Source organism: Ursus arctos, unplaced genomic scaffold, assembly GCF_023065955.2.
Source record: "Ursus arctos isolate Adak ecotype North America unplaced genomic scaffold, UrsArc2.0 scaffold_1, whole genome shotgun sequence".
Taxonomy (NCBI): domain Eukaryota; kingdom Metazoa; phylum Chordata; class Mammalia; order Carnivora; family Ursidae; genus Ursus; species Ursus arctos.
This window is the reverse complement of record NW_026622763.1, coordinates 66,039,177-66,056,220: the sequence shown is the minus strand read 5'-3', so window position 1 is coordinate 66,056,220 and position 17,044 is coordinate 66,039,177. Positions and strand designations below refer to the sequence as shown.

The window sequence follows — 17,044 nt, the reverse complement described above, 5'->3', positions numbered from 1 at the left end:
GGAAGGAAAATTACCTTGATACCAAAACCAGTTAAAAACACCACAGAAAAGAAGAACTCTGATGAAAATAGATGCAAAAATCCTCAATAAAATACTAGTAAACTGAATCCATCAATACATGAAAAAATATCAGTTGCCATGATCAAGTGGGATTTATTCCCAGGTTGCAAATGTTTTGCAAATCAATCAACGTGATATATCACATCAATGAGAAAAAGGATAAAATCTATATGATCATTTTAGTAGATGCAGAAAAAGCATTTGATAAAGAGTAACATCCGTTCCTGATAAAAACCTTCAACAAAGTAGGTTTAGAGGGAACAAACCTCAATATAATAAACGCCATATATGAAAAACCCACAGCTAACATCATCCTTAATCATCAGTTCTTGGTTTTTCCCATAAGGGCAGGAGCAAAACAAGGTTGCCCACTCTTACCACTTTTGTTCAACATAGTACTGGAAGTCCTAGCCACAGCAATCAGACAACAAAAAGAAATAAAAGGTATCCAGATTGGTAAGGAAGAAATAAATCTTTCACTATTTGCCGAAGACATGGTATATATAGAAAACCTGAGAGAGTCCATCAAAAAACTGCTGATCAACGAATTCAGTCAAGTCATGGGATACAAAATCAAGTTACAGAAATCTGTTGTGTTTCCATACACCAATAATGAAGCAGCCGAAAGAGAAATTAAGAAAACAATTCCATTTACAACTGAATCAAAAACAATAAGATACCTCTGAATAAACCTAATCAAAGAGGCAAAAGACCTGTACTCTGAAAATTATAAAACACTGATGAAAGAAATTGAAGATGACACAAAGAAATGGAAAGACATTCCATGCACATTAATTGGCAGAACAAATATTGTTAAAATGTCTGTACTACTCAAAGCAATCTACATATTTAATGCAATCCTGATCAAAATATCAACAGCATTTTTCACAGAACTTAGAGCAAACAATCCTGAAGTTTGTATGGAACCACAAAAGACCCTGAATAGCCAAAGCAATCCTGAAAAAGAAAAGCTAAGCTGGAGGCATCACAATTTCAAGCCTCCAGTTATATTACAAAACTGTAGTGATCAAAACAGTATGGTACTGGCACAAAAATAGACACATAGATCAATAGAACAGAATAGAAAACCTAGAAATGAACCCACAACTATTTGGTCAATTAATCTTTGACAAAGGAAAGAATATCCAATGGGAAAAGACAGGCCCTTCAACAAATGGTTTTCGGAACACTGGACAGCAACATGCAAAAAAGTGAAACTAGATCATTTTCTTACATTATACACACAAAAAAATTCAAAATTGATTAAAGACCTAAATGTGAAACCTGAAACTATAAAAATCCTCGAAGAAAACGTAGGCAGTAACTTCTCTGACATCAGCCCTAGCAACATTTTTCTAGCTATGCCTCCCGAGGTAAGGCAAACAGAAGCAAACATACACTATTGGGATTACATCAAAATAAAAAGCTTCTGCACAGCAAAGGAAACAAGGGAGGTAAGGGAAACAGAAGCAAACATAAACTGTTGGGATTACATCAAAATAAAAAGCTTCTGCACAGCAAAGGAAACAAGGGAGGTAAGGGAAACAGAAACAAACATAAACTGTTGGGATTACATCAAAATAAAAAGCTTCTGCACAGCAAAGGAAACAATCACGTGGAAACTAAACAGCAACCTACTGAATGGGAGGAGATATTTGTAAATGAAAAATCTAATAAAGGGTTCATATCCAAAATATATGAAGAACTACAACACACCACCTGAAAAACAAATGATCCAGTTAAAAAATGGGCAGAAGACATGAATAGACATTTTTCTAAAGAAGACATCCAGATGGCCAACAGACATGTGAAATGATGTTCACTATCACTTATTATCAGGGAAGTACAAATCTTGTCAGAATGGCTAAAATCAACAACACAAGAAACGAGGTGTTGGCGAGGATGTGGAGAAAAAGGTGTTGGCGAGGATGTGGAGAAAAAGGAACCCCCTTGCACTGTTGGTGGAAATGCAAACTGGTGTAGCAATTGTGGAAAACAGCAATTGGAGGTTGCTCAAAAAGTTAAAAATAGAACTACCCTAGGATTCAGCAACCACACTACTTTTGGGTATTTACCCAAAGAATACAAGAACAATCCAAAGGATACATGCACCCCAATGTTTATAGCAGCATTAACTATATTAGCAAAGATATGGAAGGAGCCCAAGTATCCATTGATTGATGAACGAATAAAGAAGTCTTGTATCTATATATTGGAATATTTTTCAACCATAAAACAGAATGAAGTCTTGTTATTTGCAACGACATAGATGGAGCTAGCAAGTATAATGCTAAGCGAAGTGTCAGTCAGAGAAAGACAAATGCCATATAATTTCGCTAATATGTGGAATTTAAGAAACAAAACAAAGGAGCAAGAGAGGGATAATAGAGAGAGACAAACCAAGAAACAGACTCTTAACTATACAGAAAAAACTGATGGTTACCAGAGGGGAGGTAGGTGGGGGGATGGGTGAAATAGGTGATGGGGATTAGAGTACATTTACTGTGATTAGCAATAAGTAATATATAGAATTGTTGGATCTCTATATTTACACCTAAAACTAATATAACATTGTATGTTAACTAGAATTACAATAGAAACTTTTAGAAAAGAAAGGCATACAAAGTATAATAAAAATGTAAATTTACATAGTATATATTGTGCTAGTATTTACATATATGTGTGTGTATATATATATATATATATACATATATATATATATATGTGCATGCATATTGGACGAGTTCTTCATCTTACTTTTTCACCTAACAATTATTATAGGGATTTTATTATTATTACATATACAGAGATGCCCAGTTACTTTAAGGTTTGAATGTTATTTCTTGTGTGGACATAGCATAAAATATTCCATCAATCCCCTACTGATAGATGATTAGGTAATTTCTAAATTCCCAGTCTTATAAATCATGCTGCAACAAATATCCTTATGTATACTTCCTTGTGAACATGTATGAAAATCTTTGGATAGTTTTCTAGAAATGCAGCTGCTGGTTTGAAAGGTATGTGACTTGATCATTTTTATTAACATTGGGCCATAATTTGAAGTAGCATTTATTTTAGGTAACACAGCAGCAGAGGACATGTAGAATTCAGTGATGTTTTTCTATTTGTTAGGCAGATGGAAATCTCTAGATAGTGAATGAGACTCCCAGAGCCAAAAACTCTGCTGAGAGAATCTCACAAACAGTGTGTAGCAAGGAGGAAAACTCATCAATGTGGATGTGGCAGAAGGGCCAGGACTCTTACTTTGATATTAACCAGGATTTTAATTTTTGTAAGTTTCCTGAGCCATTACAGAAAGTCCTTTGTTTAAAATGTTTCAAAGCCAGAAAAAAAAAAAAAGCATCATGTAGTTCAGAAGGTAGAGAAATTAGAAACATCTGGTAAGTTTGGTTGCAGACATGGCTTGTGCTGACATGGAGATGTAATAACCAGGCGGTTGACTAGTCCAGTCTAATTTGGGTGAATAATATTTTCTCAGCAGTCTCCTGGCCACAAACTATCAAAAAGCAATGGGAACATGCTGTAAAGTGCCTTGATGCCCAGAACAATTACACTTTGGAAACATTCTCTTGGCTGGCTGAATGTGACCTATGACCATGGCTCAGTTCATTCCACAAACAGAATTAGTCACAGAGCACATATGAAATAACACTCTTTGTAGGACTTTCTTGTGTTCACTTTCTAAGTGCATGATGCCACGGTGGGTCCTCACACCTTGGAATGCTATTTATTGCCTTACAATAGTAGGGATGGAAAATAATGCAACACTTTGCTTTATATAATTATACAAGTTCCATTTTCCTCATGTGGTTATTGACTGTACTTTTTTCAGAGCAATCTTATATAAGGATGAGGCCAGTATAAGACTCTGAGTCTGACTTTAGTTTTAACATATTTTTACTGTCTCAATTTCATGTAAATAACATTCAAGTAACTGGTGTCCTAAGAAACATACTGATACTCAGTTCAGTCCTGCACTTAACGTGTCTTTCTGATCCCTTTCTGATCCCTCTCTGATCTCACGAGAGAAAATTTATTACTTCACTTTCATGTAATTCATATGTAAATGAATTATATTCAAACATAATCCACTTGATTTACTTGTCACTTTGCATTTTAATTTACTTATGTACCTATCTCCAACTGGATGTCTACTCATCAAATTTAGGAGTGTTTTATTTTGTAATGGAATCATGTGACTGTCAGAGTGCCAAACTTATAATAAATAAAGAATAAATGTTTATAACATGAATGAATCAGTCAGCTAATCAGAGACCATGAGGTACTTTGATATGAAATCCAATCCAGCTACTAATCATTTTTCTCCAATGGGTACATTCTTCCATTTGGTTTTGTTAAAACTTTTTTACTAATCCATATTGTTGGGTGATTTTCCAAAGGCATTTGTAACTTCCTGAGTATGTACTCTGAAAATATTGACATGTAATTCTGTAATTAGGATGAACCAATTTCATGCCACTTTCAAAGACTTCTGAGGATTCTGTTATCTGATGGGAAGAGTTAGTTTGCTCTAACTGAAGTTTAGTGTCTTGCTTTCTACTATACTGGGACATTATAACCTAAGAAATTTCCAAAGTAGCTGGTACAGCCACTCTGGAAGACAGTATGGAGGTTCCTCAAAAAGTTAAAAAATAGAGCAATTGCACTACTAGGTATTTACCCCAAAGATAAAAATGTAGTGAAAAGAAGGGGTATATGCACCCCAATGTTCATAGCAGCAGTGTACACAATAGCCAAACTGTGGAAGGAGCCAAGATGTCCTTCAACAGATGAATGGATAAAGATGTGGTCCATATATACAATGGAATATTACTCAGCCATCAGAGAGGTTGAATACCTACCATTTGCATCGACATGGATGGGACTGGAGGGGATTGTGCTAAGTGACATAATTCAATCAGAGAAAGACAATTATCATATGGTTTCACTCATGTATGGAACATAAGGAATAACACTGAGGACCACAGGGGAAGGGAGGGAAAACTGAATGGGAAGAAATAAGAGAGGGAGAAAAACCATAAGAGACTCTGGACTCTGGGAAACAAACTGAGGGTTACAGAAGGGAGGTGGGTGGGGGGATGGGGTAGCCCGGTGATGGGTATTAGGAGGGCATGTGTTGTGATGAGCACTGGGTGTTATACACAACTAATGAATCGTTGAATACTACATCAAAAACTAATGATGTGCTGTATGTTGGCTAACTGAACATAACAACAACAACAAAAAACCCCCAAAACAAAAACCAAACAAATGTCCAAAGTATTGGGTCAAATTAAAGAAACTTCAAAAAATATTTATCAGGAATCTATTTTCTGAATTATTTGTAACCCTCATCATCAAAGTGTGTCCTTCAAGCACTGCCATGCAGCTAGTATGTCCCTGAGTACTGTACTGAGTTGTCTATGCAGACCCAGTTGATGCAACACACGTCGTTTTTACAGTTCTTTTCAATTTGGATTCAGTATCCCTCTGATTTTGTTTGTTTAGAAGTTGAACATAATGTTTAGTTATAGTTTCATCCTTTGTCACTTTTAATTTTCAACAATGCTTCCTAGTCCATTTGCTGAAAAAAGCATTTTCTTGGGCCCAATCTCCTTGAAGCTCCTGTGCTGACCTTTCATGTTTATGTAGCCTAGCCTAATTTCACGTCAAACCTTTATCCTTTCTTTTGTAGGAATATGGGTGTATTAAGGCAAGACACGATGATATTATAATATAGCTTTTGTATTTCAAGAGGACTAGGGGATGATTCAAAATATGTGAAGTTAAGATTTTATTCACAATAGAGAATGTTGGGATATTATGTTAGTAATTGAGTCAGCTATGTTGTGTATCTTGGAGAAAATTATATAATATTTCCAAGTTTCCTTGTCTTTAAAATATGGTGAAGATTGGATAGGATTCTGTTGAGTGTCTTGCATAGCTGAAACACAGTAGGCACTAAAAATGACAGCTAATAGCAGAATGTATAGATGCAAAATAAACTGGGAGAAGGGCACCTGGGTGGCACAGTCAGTTAAGCATCCAACTCTTGGTTTTAGCTCAGGTCATGATCTCATGGTGGTATCGAGCCTGGCTTCCGGGTCCATGCTCAGCGTGGAGTCTGCTTGAGATTCCCTCTCTCTATCCCTTTGCCCCTCCCTCTCATGCTTTCTCTCTCTCTCTCTCTCAAATAAATAAATCTTAAAAAAAAAAAAACACCAAAAAACGCTGGGAGAAAGAATCTTGTCTGAGCTTGGTATATGTATGGCATGCATGCTGCCACTCCATGTTCACGTTGCCCAGAGTAGGTCCTGCTGATAGCTCAGCACCTTTTCCATTGCTTCTGCATACAGCTTTTGGATTGCTTTTGAGTAGCCAATGCCAGGTAACCAAAGAAGGAAAATGAGTTGAAACCATTTTTTCATCCCTCAAATAGTTTAATCCCTTCATATTATCCCTCATATAGTCTACTCCCTTCATATTACATAAAAGAAAACTGAGGCCTGGAGAAGTTACATGATTTCCTCAAGGTGATATACATTTAGTGAGTGGTTAAAACCTGTACTAAAGTCAGAACTTTTAATTCCGTTCTCCTTCATTGCAACATCGGCCTTTCTTGTTCACCTTCTTTCATCATAAGTAGAGCTGGGGTTCATTGTCAGTTGCCAGTTTTTTTTCTCAAGCAAATAAATTAACCCATGAATTTTTTGAACTAATATCTGCTGGTTTACATAAATGAGCCACACCGACTGGTTTACACTGGTGATTATAGTATTTTTTAAAAGCCATGGTGTTTGATTCAAACCTCCTGTTCGATTGGCTTTCAGAAAAGCAAAAGCCTGAGGGTCAGCACATGTTGAAGGAGGTATAATCAAGGTAAACAATTAGATAACTAGGAAGAGGTTTCCTAAGCAAGACTAAACATTTTCCACATCTTCTTTGATCATTTGACTTTTTTTTCCTGGTCTGTTATAGTATGCTGAAATTTGGGGTTTGAATCCTCAGAAGCGGCAACAGTTAAATTAATCCTTTTTTTTTTTTTTTTTTTAACTGAGCCGTGCTCATGCTCGCTGACAGCTACCAAATTAATTTGGACTTACTTAGCCAAAGGAAAAACAGGATGAGAAAAGACAATGTGAAGTCTCTTTTCTCATCGCTTATGCCTCCACCCCCACTGTTTTTTGTTTGTTTTAGTTACATTTTCAAATATTCTCTCATTTTCCCATGTTCTGCATTCACTTAGAAAATCTTCTAATAGCACAGAGGACAAACAGGAGTTCCAGAAGTGCTGATTCATCACAGCAGAAGTCCAGTGGTTTGGCAGGAGACTTAATTTTGAAATGTTGAAATTGGCCCTTTTAAAAATAAGTCCATGGCAGCAGATGTCACTGTTGGTCTATCTTAGCTTTAGGGCACTTCTTGAGCACCATTTGCTCATGAGCTTAGGAGCCCCGGGATCCTAGATTTTAGGCAGCAGGGTCTTGTGGGACATTTCATGATTGGTTTGTGGACTAATATAAGGGCCAATTTCTTCTCCCTGGAACCTAATTTAGTTACATAGAGTTTTTTAATGTTATGATTATGATTTTCTTTTTTTTTTTTTCTTTAAAGATTTGTTTATTTACTTTAGAGAGAGAGTGTGTGTGAGCAGGGGAAGGGGTGGAGGGAGAGGGAGAGAGATAATCTCAAGCAGACTCCCCATTCAGCACAGAGCCCATTATGGGGCTCCATCTCACAACCCTGAGATCATGATCTCAGCCAAAATCGGAGTCGGATGCTCACTGACTGAGCCACCCAGTGCTCCGATTATCATTTTCATACTAATGTCATTTGCCTTTTTAAAGTAGAGATCTTTTCTTTGAGGTCCAAATTTTCTTTGTTTCCTTCTGTGTATCATTTCTTAAGCATGGATCAGCTTTCTTTTTTCTGCTCAGATATGCTTATTTATTCATGTATAAATTTCCTTAATTCTTAGTTCTCTAAGATACTTTCTTCAACATTAATTCTTTTGCTATTAACTATGATGCAATGAACCCTTACTTTTCTGAGCGAATAATTTATGCCAGTTATTTAACTATTGTCTCTCAGTTCCATGGCCTCCTTTTTGACTCTACTCTGTGATGCTAGAACCCTGCAAATTTCATTCCTCAGATTTTCTTGCCAGATTCTTGAAGGCATTAGAGGGAACTGGAAGGTATTGGAGGGCAGACTTTCCATATAATGAAAGAGGAGATAGACTTTCTTACTGTTTTAAAATTTGTACCATTCTTCTTGGCCTCAATTCCAAAATGGCGGTTCTCCTAAGCATCAACTAGTGGCCCCAGCTATGGAAGTAACTCCAGCCTCCAGCTGCTTTTGGCCCTTCCAGAACCATCTTCATTGTGTTCCCTCAGAGGTACCAACAACAGCCAGCCCAAGTCCCTTCTTTAAAGCATCAAATCTGGGGGCTTGATCTTGTGGCTCCTAGGTTCTGGCTATCCCCAGCTTTTCCCTTTTGGTACCCTAACCTCAGGCATTGTGGCTGTTTATGGAGTATTCTGTTTCTGCACATGCAGACCACTTACCACCTGCAGAACCAATTTCCTCCATTGAGTTCCCTCTGTTGAGTATGGGTTTCTGTTTTCTTGACTTGTAAAAAATATATATAAATTTCAAATGATATTTAGTGTTAAAAATAGGGAAAAAGCAAATAGCAAATATACTGCGTTGTGTTTTTGATCAAAATTTAAAAATTCTTCCCTGATTTGAGCTTTCAGCATGAAATATGTAGTGATGATTTTGATTACTTGATATGGAATATGTCTTGTGAAATGTATATATACCTTCTGACACGATCAAGGCAAAAACTGATGTTAACGTTGATAGAAATTTCTCCTTGTGAAAATAATCCTTGCCAATGGGATTCTAGATAGGTTTGACAATTACTAAAATCACTTGATGCCTGTTCTCTATCCCTGATCTAACTTATACTTCATTATATGGAAAGAAAACCAAGGCCTGAAAAGATGCAGGGGCAAGCTTAAGGTCATACAAGTGAGTTGGTAGAAACCTGGAGCAGAATTCAATCTAATTTTCTTTCCTTTGCCTCAAGCTGCTTTTAGTTACTCATGATATTACACATATCCTGTGCAAGGATTTGTTAGCATTTGGTAAGAAATGAGCATAAATAAAGTGATTAATACGGGGTTTCTTTGAACTAGTCATAGTTATATTGGTGTACTGTGCTGAGAACTTTAATTTGGAAGGGATAATGTTAAAGAAGTTGTTGCCCTTCTATGAAAGTCAGTTACTTCTTTATACGATGTATTCATTCATTCATTCATTCATTCATTCATTCATGTTCAGTCAACTAACACTTATTAATATGTACTAATGTACATGTGTCAGTGTATTGGTGTCATTTTGACTGATTTAGATCTGTCAGCATCCCCTCTTTCTGTTCACAGCAGTGCTTGAATAAATTGTGCTACATTAACTTATACTTTTTCAATTGTTTTCTATTAAACCCCCTACAATCTAGTTTCTGCTCCTTTTCTATTAAAACAATCCTTGAATTCACCAATGACCTATCTATCATCAAATCCAATAAACACTTTTCTGCTTTTGTCTTGACCGACTTTCTGTGGCAATTGACATTATTGACCAGTCCCTCCTTCCTGAAAACTCCCCCTTTCTTTTTAGATAGTTCTCTATTAAGTTAGCCTCCTGCTTTTCTGATTGCTTTTTCTCACATCTATGTAGGATCTCAGGTATCAGTGACCTCTGCGATCTCTGTTCCTGGTCTTGTGCCCTTCTCCCTATATTTTCTGTCCCATATGACCCTCTTTTAGCTCACCTTCTGACCGCCTACCATCATGTATGTTCTGAGGGTTCCCAAATACATATCTCTAGCCTAGACCTCTTTCCTAAGCTCCAGATCTTAATGTACAGCTGTTTGCTGGAAAATCGCTCCATCCACAAATATCCCTGTTCCACCAATACCAAGGTACTTGCAGCTTTTGCTCTCATCATGTTCCATAGCTCTGTATTCCACAATCTTCCCCCATTTGGAATGCTTCAATTCTTGTTCACTTTCTTCGTATAGTTAATGCCTAACTCAGTTCTAATGCCTAATTTAAAAAAAAGCCCCAACAACCTTATTTCAAATATCTCAGTTTAAATGTCTCATTTGAAACAACTGTCCTGATGCTCCATTGTTCATACTTCTTTTCTTGTTCGTACCTTTCTTTTATTCATATCCCTGTCCTAATGCTTGATTGTTACCATTTTTTTTTTTGCTTTTCTCCCTTACTAGATTCTTTTGATAGTCTCTAAAGATGAGTGCCATCAATATCTCACCTTCCTATACATGCATGCTGCTTCTCACAGAAAGAGATGGAGTCTCCTTCTCCTCTTCTTGAAAATGGGCTGCACTTTTGCTTGTCTTAGCCAACAGTGTGTGGCAGAAGTAGCATTCTAGGATTTCTTAGTACTGCAAGTGCCCATTTAAGAACTGCAAATTAGAATTGTCTGGGAGTTTGAAAATGCCAATGTCAGTACCTAGTGCAGAACGATGACATCAGAATCTCTGGGTATGGAACACCAGCATCCATTTCAGACTGATCATATTAGAGTCTCTGGGGGTGGGGCATCCAGTGTTGAGAACCATCTTCAACAGAGTTTGGCAAACATTTTCTGTAAAGGGCCATACTGTAAGTATTTTTGGCTTTGGTAATATTTGAAATACTATTTTCCATAGTGCTCAACACCTATTGTAGCATAGGAGTAGCCATAGATATGACATAAACAAATGAACATGCTCGTGTTCTAATGAAACTTTATTTATGGGCATGATTTTGAAACTGTAGTTTACTGACTGATGAACTTGAGCAAATGACACCTGATTTTTTAAAAATTTCAGATTTGTTGGGGTAAAATTGTAAGATATTTAAAGCATACATTGTGGTGAATTGATATATATTGTGAAAGAATTTCTGCCCCCCCTTAGTTAATTAACACATCCATTGCTCCATGTATTTATCTTTCTTTTTCTTTTTTGGTGAAAACATTTAAGTTCAACTCTATTAGCAAATTTTAATTGTACAAGTGTAAGCAATGTATATCAACTATAATCACCGTGTTTTACCTGGCAACCACTTTTCTACTCTCTGTTTCTATGAATTTGACTTTTCCCCTCCTAGATTTCACATATAAGTGATATCATGCAGTATTTGTCTTTCTGTCTGGTTTATTTCACTTAGTATGATGTCCTCAAGGTCCATCTGTGTTGTCACAAATGGCAGGACTACCTTCTTTCTCACACAGCTGAATAATATTTGATGGTGTGTGTGTGTGTGTGTGTGTGTGTGTGTGTGTGTACATCTCACATCTACTTTATCCATTCATCTGTTGATGGGCACTTAGGTTGTTTCCATATCTTGGCTATTATAAATAATGGTGCAATGAACATGGGAGTGCAAATATCTACTCAATATCGTGGTTTCATTTACTTTGGAAATCTCTACTTTTAGGCTTATTCTTCCAATTTTTAAATATTGTCAACTAACTGAAAAAATTTTTAAATGCTGTGTAAGTCAAACTAAACATGTGTCTGGACTGGATCCAGTTACTGCATCTGTGGAGAGTCTGAGCAATGACAGAATCAAGGGAGAGTTGGGTGTGGAACCTGGGGGAGAAACTGCTTTGTCAAAGAAAGCACGTGTGAGGGAAATACCAAGAGTAAGAGAGAGATGGAGGATTGGTCTAGGGAGTAGAGCATTGATGAGTCATTTAAGGAGTCAAGAGAGATCAGGTCTCTTTCCATTTACATTTCTATTAAACGAGAGAATAACTTTTATTGGAATAATGCTAAAATATTTTATAATACTGTACTTTCTTTCATATCTGTATCTTTATAGTTATTGTCAAGAAAACAAATAAGATCATATGTAGGTGATGGAAACTATTAAAAACCAGGTGGCTTATTATTCAGGACTTTAGGGAGTAGAGAAAGGGAAGAGTGGGGGAACTGGCTAAGAGTAGAGAATAGGCCTTGGGGGTCTATCTGCAAGTAGAGTGGAATAGAGCTAGATAAGTATGGGGAGAAAATATACTTCCGGAGTGATATTCAATACTTAGAATGTAATGAAAGAGCTGGGATTAGACAAAAGTGGAGGATAGCCAGGAATCAAGTCCTGGTGGGCTGGGAGGTGTTTTGGCAGTGTTGGTCAAAGCAGAAGCCAAGGTGAGGTACTGAACTGGGTGGCCAAGATCAGAGCCAGAAGTATTGAATACAGAGCCAGGGATCTGGAGGCAGTTTGGAAAGATATGCAAGGTGGACTATGCCAAGAATATGTACCCCCTGGTTTGGGAGTTTTCAAGTGGGAAAATTGCTGAGTTCCTAATGCATGTTATGTAACTAACATAGTAATTCTTCTTAGGCTATTCTTTAAGTCAATTTTGAATTAAGAGTTAAACTAGATTTAAAATCTGAATTTTGGTTAAAAAAAATTAAAACATCCAAACATATCATCTTTCCAACAAATATTTTTTAAACAGACCTTTCAGCCAAGTTGCCTAAGAACAACAGTTGACAAGAACTGCACGTCTTCAAACACTGTCTACGGCAGAATGGAAACAGGAACCTCTGGGAATATCTGTGAGTCATAAAATGTTGTGAGGAACTTTCCAAAGACATTTTCTTGCTAGGATGGAGAGTTCTAATCTCATATTGGCAGACTCTGTTGGCGACAAGGTACATTGTTTACTTTGATTCCTTTTCAGCTGTCCTTCATGACCTTAGTTTATCAAGTTTTTGATATATTGGAACACAGGAGTTGCATAAAATGACAAGATTGTAAACCCCTTCTGTTCTTTTAGTCTCTTAAAGGAGATAAAAATCATGATCCCAATCTATGCTTCCTCTGTGAGTATGTTTAAGTCACTTGTCTTTGAAGGAAGTAGTTTGGATTACTCCCACAATTTTGAAAGCTTATAGCACTGGTAATTGAAGACATATGTTTTCTTGTAATTAAGAAAGGATGTCAAAAAACACTGCATAATGCTGCCGAAAGAGGTATTTCCTAAGTGTGGTGTGCATGCATGCATGGGGTTATTTAATCTAGTTTAAATATGAGTTCTTGAATTTGGTGAAATATAGACGCAAATGCATATCCAACAAGCATAGTTATCAATGTTAAGACAAGACCAAAAAGTAGGCCAGAAAAAAAAAAAAAACCCAATCCTTTGCTCATAAATTCAATCTAAATTTAAATGTTTGATATTGGATAGAGCCTGAGTAATTTTAAATTGATTTATTATTTATAGATCTTTTCCATTTTTATTTCATTTTTAAAGCAGAGGTTCAAAAGGTTTTGACTATTGTACAAAACTGTGCAATCACCACCCAAATCAATATGTAGAACATTTCTATCACCTAGAAAGCTCCCATGTGACACTTCTAGTCATTTTTCTACTACCACTCTCCTCCAAACACCAGAAACAGCAGAGAATAGTTTTACATGCTCTTGGACTTCATATAAGTTGAATCATACAGTGTGTACTTTCTTGGGTTTTACTCCTTTGACCCAGCATGTTTTTACAATTCATCCAAAATTGTTGTGTGTTTGAGTTGTTCAGTCCTTTTAATTGCACAGTAGTACTCCTCCGTATGAATATATACCACTGTCTATTCTTCTGATGATGAACATTTGCATTGTTCCCAATTTTGGTTATTATAAACAGGGGTGCTAAAACATTATTGTAAAGTCATTTTGTAAAGTGTGTTTTTATATCTCTTGGATAAATACCTAAGAGTGAAATCTCTGCATCTTAGGATTTTATAAGAAATTGCCAAACAGTTTTCTAAAGTGATTGTATGATTTTACAATCTTACCAGCAATGAATGGAGTTCCATATACTTGTCATTTTTTAGTATTTTTAGGCTTTTTGATTTTTAACGTCTCAAGTGAGATTGAAACATTCTTTCATTGTGGTTTTAATTGAATTTCTCTGATAACTAGTGATGTTAAGGAACTTTTTGTATGTTTTTTGGTCATTTCTTTATCTTGCTTTATGAAATATCTCTTTGATTCTGTTTACCTATTTAAAAAAATTTTTTTAGGAGTTCTTTTTATATTCTAAGAGTCCTTTCAGATAAATGTCTTCTGAACATTTCTCCTAGCCTGGATCTTGTCTATTTATTTCCTTAATGGCTACTTTTTTTTTAGTTGAGGAATAGTTAATTGAGAACAAATTAATAATAATTTAACTGAGAAATAATTCAAATGCCATAAAACTTACCTTTTTAAAGTAAATAATTCAGTTGTTTTTAGTATATTCACAGCTGTACAACTATCAGCCCTATGTAATTTTAGAACATTTTCATAACTCCTCAAGTAAATTCCATGTCCATTAGTGTTCATTCCGAGTTTTCCTCTCCTCCTCTAGACCCTGGCAGCTGCTAATATACTCTCTGTCTCTATGGATTTGCCTATTCTGGACAGTTTATGTAATTGGAATTATACACAATTGCACAATCTGGTGCAAATCTGTAGCCTTTTGTATGTGGCTTCTTTCACTGAGCATGATTGGTGGCTGAATAGTATTTCACCATATAGATATACCACATTTAAAAAATCTGTTCATCAATTGATGACTATTTGGTTTGTTTCTACTTTTTGGCTATTATGAATAATGGTGGTTTGAACATTTATGTACAAGTTTTTGTATAAATATATGTTTCAATTCTCTTTACTATATTCCCACTATTGACTGAATATGGTCCTCTGACATTCATATGTTGAAAACCTAATCCCTAATGTGATGGTATTTGGAGATCGGAGGGTTTAGGAGATGATTAATTCATCAGGGTGGAGCCCTTATGATGGGATTCATGCCCTTATAAGACATGAGAGAGCTTGCTTCCTTTCTCTGTTCGTCGCCATGCGGAGACACAGAAAGAAGGTGACAGTCTCCAAGGCAGGAACTGGGTTCTCACCAGACATTGGATCTGCCAGTTATTTGATCTTTGACTTCTCAGTGTCCAGAACAGTGAGAAATAAATTTGTGTTGCATAAGCCACTCAGTCTGTGGTATTTTTTTTTTATAGCAGCCTGCACTAAGATAATTCCTAATTACTGGGTCATATGGTAACTCTACGTTTAACTTTTTGAGGAACTGTCAAACTGTTTCCCACACAAACTGCACCATTTTACATTCCCACTAACAATGGATGAGGGTTTGAATTTCTTCATATCTTTGCCAATAATTGTTATTGTCTGTTTAAAAAAATATATATAATTATCCACTGTGTTTTTGATTTGCATTTTCCTAATGATTAATGAGCTTTTTTTCATGTGCTTTTTGGCCATTCTTTGGAGGAATATGAGATCCTTTGCCCATTAAAAATAATTTTTTGTTGTTGAATTATACGGGTTTTAATATATTTTGGATGTTAAACCCTTTTTAGATATATGGCTGTCAAATATTTTCTCCTATTCTGTAGGTTGTATTTTTATTTACTCGATAGTGTCCTTTGAATCACAGAAGTTTTAGTTTTGATTTCGTTTAGTTCAGTTTGCCTATTTTTTCTTCTGTTTCTTGTGTTTTAGTGTTACAGTAAAGAAGGCATTGCCTAATCCAAAGTCACAAAGATTTACATCTGTTTTCTTCTAAGAGTTTCATAATTTTAGCTATTAAATTGAGGCCCTTGATCCATTTTGTTATTTTTTGTATACAGTGTGATGCACGGTTCTAATTTCATTCTTTTGCTTCTGGATATCCAGTTGTCCCAGCACCATTTGTTGAAATGATTATTCTCTTCTCATTGAATTGTCTAGGCTCCCTTATCACAAATGAATTGCTCATAAAGGTATGAGTTTATGTCTGGACTCTCAGTTTTATTCCATTGATACATATATCTCTCCTTATGCCAGTACTGCAGTCTTAATTACTGTCACTTTGTATTAATGGCTTCTTTTGATAGACATTTTTAATTTGGTGATTTTTTAAAGAGATTATTTATTTGAGAGAGAGAGAGAGAGAGTACAAGCAGGGGGAGGGGTAGAGAGAGAGGGAGAAAGAGAATCCCTAAGCAGACTCCTCACTGACATGGGGCTCCATTCCAGTACCCTGGGATCCTGACCTGAGCTGAAATCAAGAGTCAGCTGCTTAACTGACTGAGCCACCAAGTGCCCCTAATTTTGATGATTTTTAAATTTTTGATGATTATGATGAAAGTAGGATAAAATTTTATTTTCATTTTGTTTTGCCCAAGTAGTATTTGTCTACCCAAAGTCATAAAGATATTCTCTCATTTTTTCTTCTAGAAGAATATATACGTATACACACACACGCATATGTATTTACAATGTGAATCCCATAATATCCATATATATATATATAAATGTCAAAAATATATTTATATATATATATATATAATTTACACACACACATCTATTGGTTAAAAACATTTTTTATATAATAGGGACAGGACGAAATTGTCTTTTCATGTGGACCTTGTAGGAATTTCTGTGTTTCTATGTGCAACCTGAATATCTCAGAGGATAAACATGGCATTGAATTCTGAAATTTTGAATCACACCAGTAGTATTATAAATGGTTTGTAGAATGTATAATGGTTTGGAAAATAACAACCTGTTTCTTGCTGTGAAAATTTGAAAACCTAAATTGAGTCAGCATGAATCTTGAAAATAAGGACTTGGACATTCCAGTTATGTTGGATCAAGATGTGGATGTGAACTATTAATTTCAAAGTCTATAACTCAGTATTATTTTAAGCTTCTACTGAAAAAAGTTGATCATGTGTAGTTATATGGTTATTTGTATCCGGAGTAATTCCTTACATATGGGTGGGCATCACTAAAGTTTATCATGTTATGTGACAATCTATTTCAAGTATCTTTCAAGAATTCTCTTTGATCCTTTAAGTTTGATTATTTCATTTAAGAGAATGTGC

General features: G+C 35.8%; 1 long non-coding RNA gene across 1 annotated transcript in view; it reads left to right on the top strand.

Annotated features, from left to right (window-relative positions):
* Positions 1 to 17,044, top strand: part of LOC113250675 (uncharacterized) — a 209,700-nt gene that overhangs the window by 89,423 nt on the left and 103,233 nt on the right. The window contains exon 3 of the long non-coding RNA XR_008955985.1: positions 12,625 to 12,724. This is a non-coding gene — a long non-coding RNA (uncharacterized LOC113250675). The remainder of the gene's footprint in view (positions 1 to 12,624; positions 12,725 to 17,044) is intronic.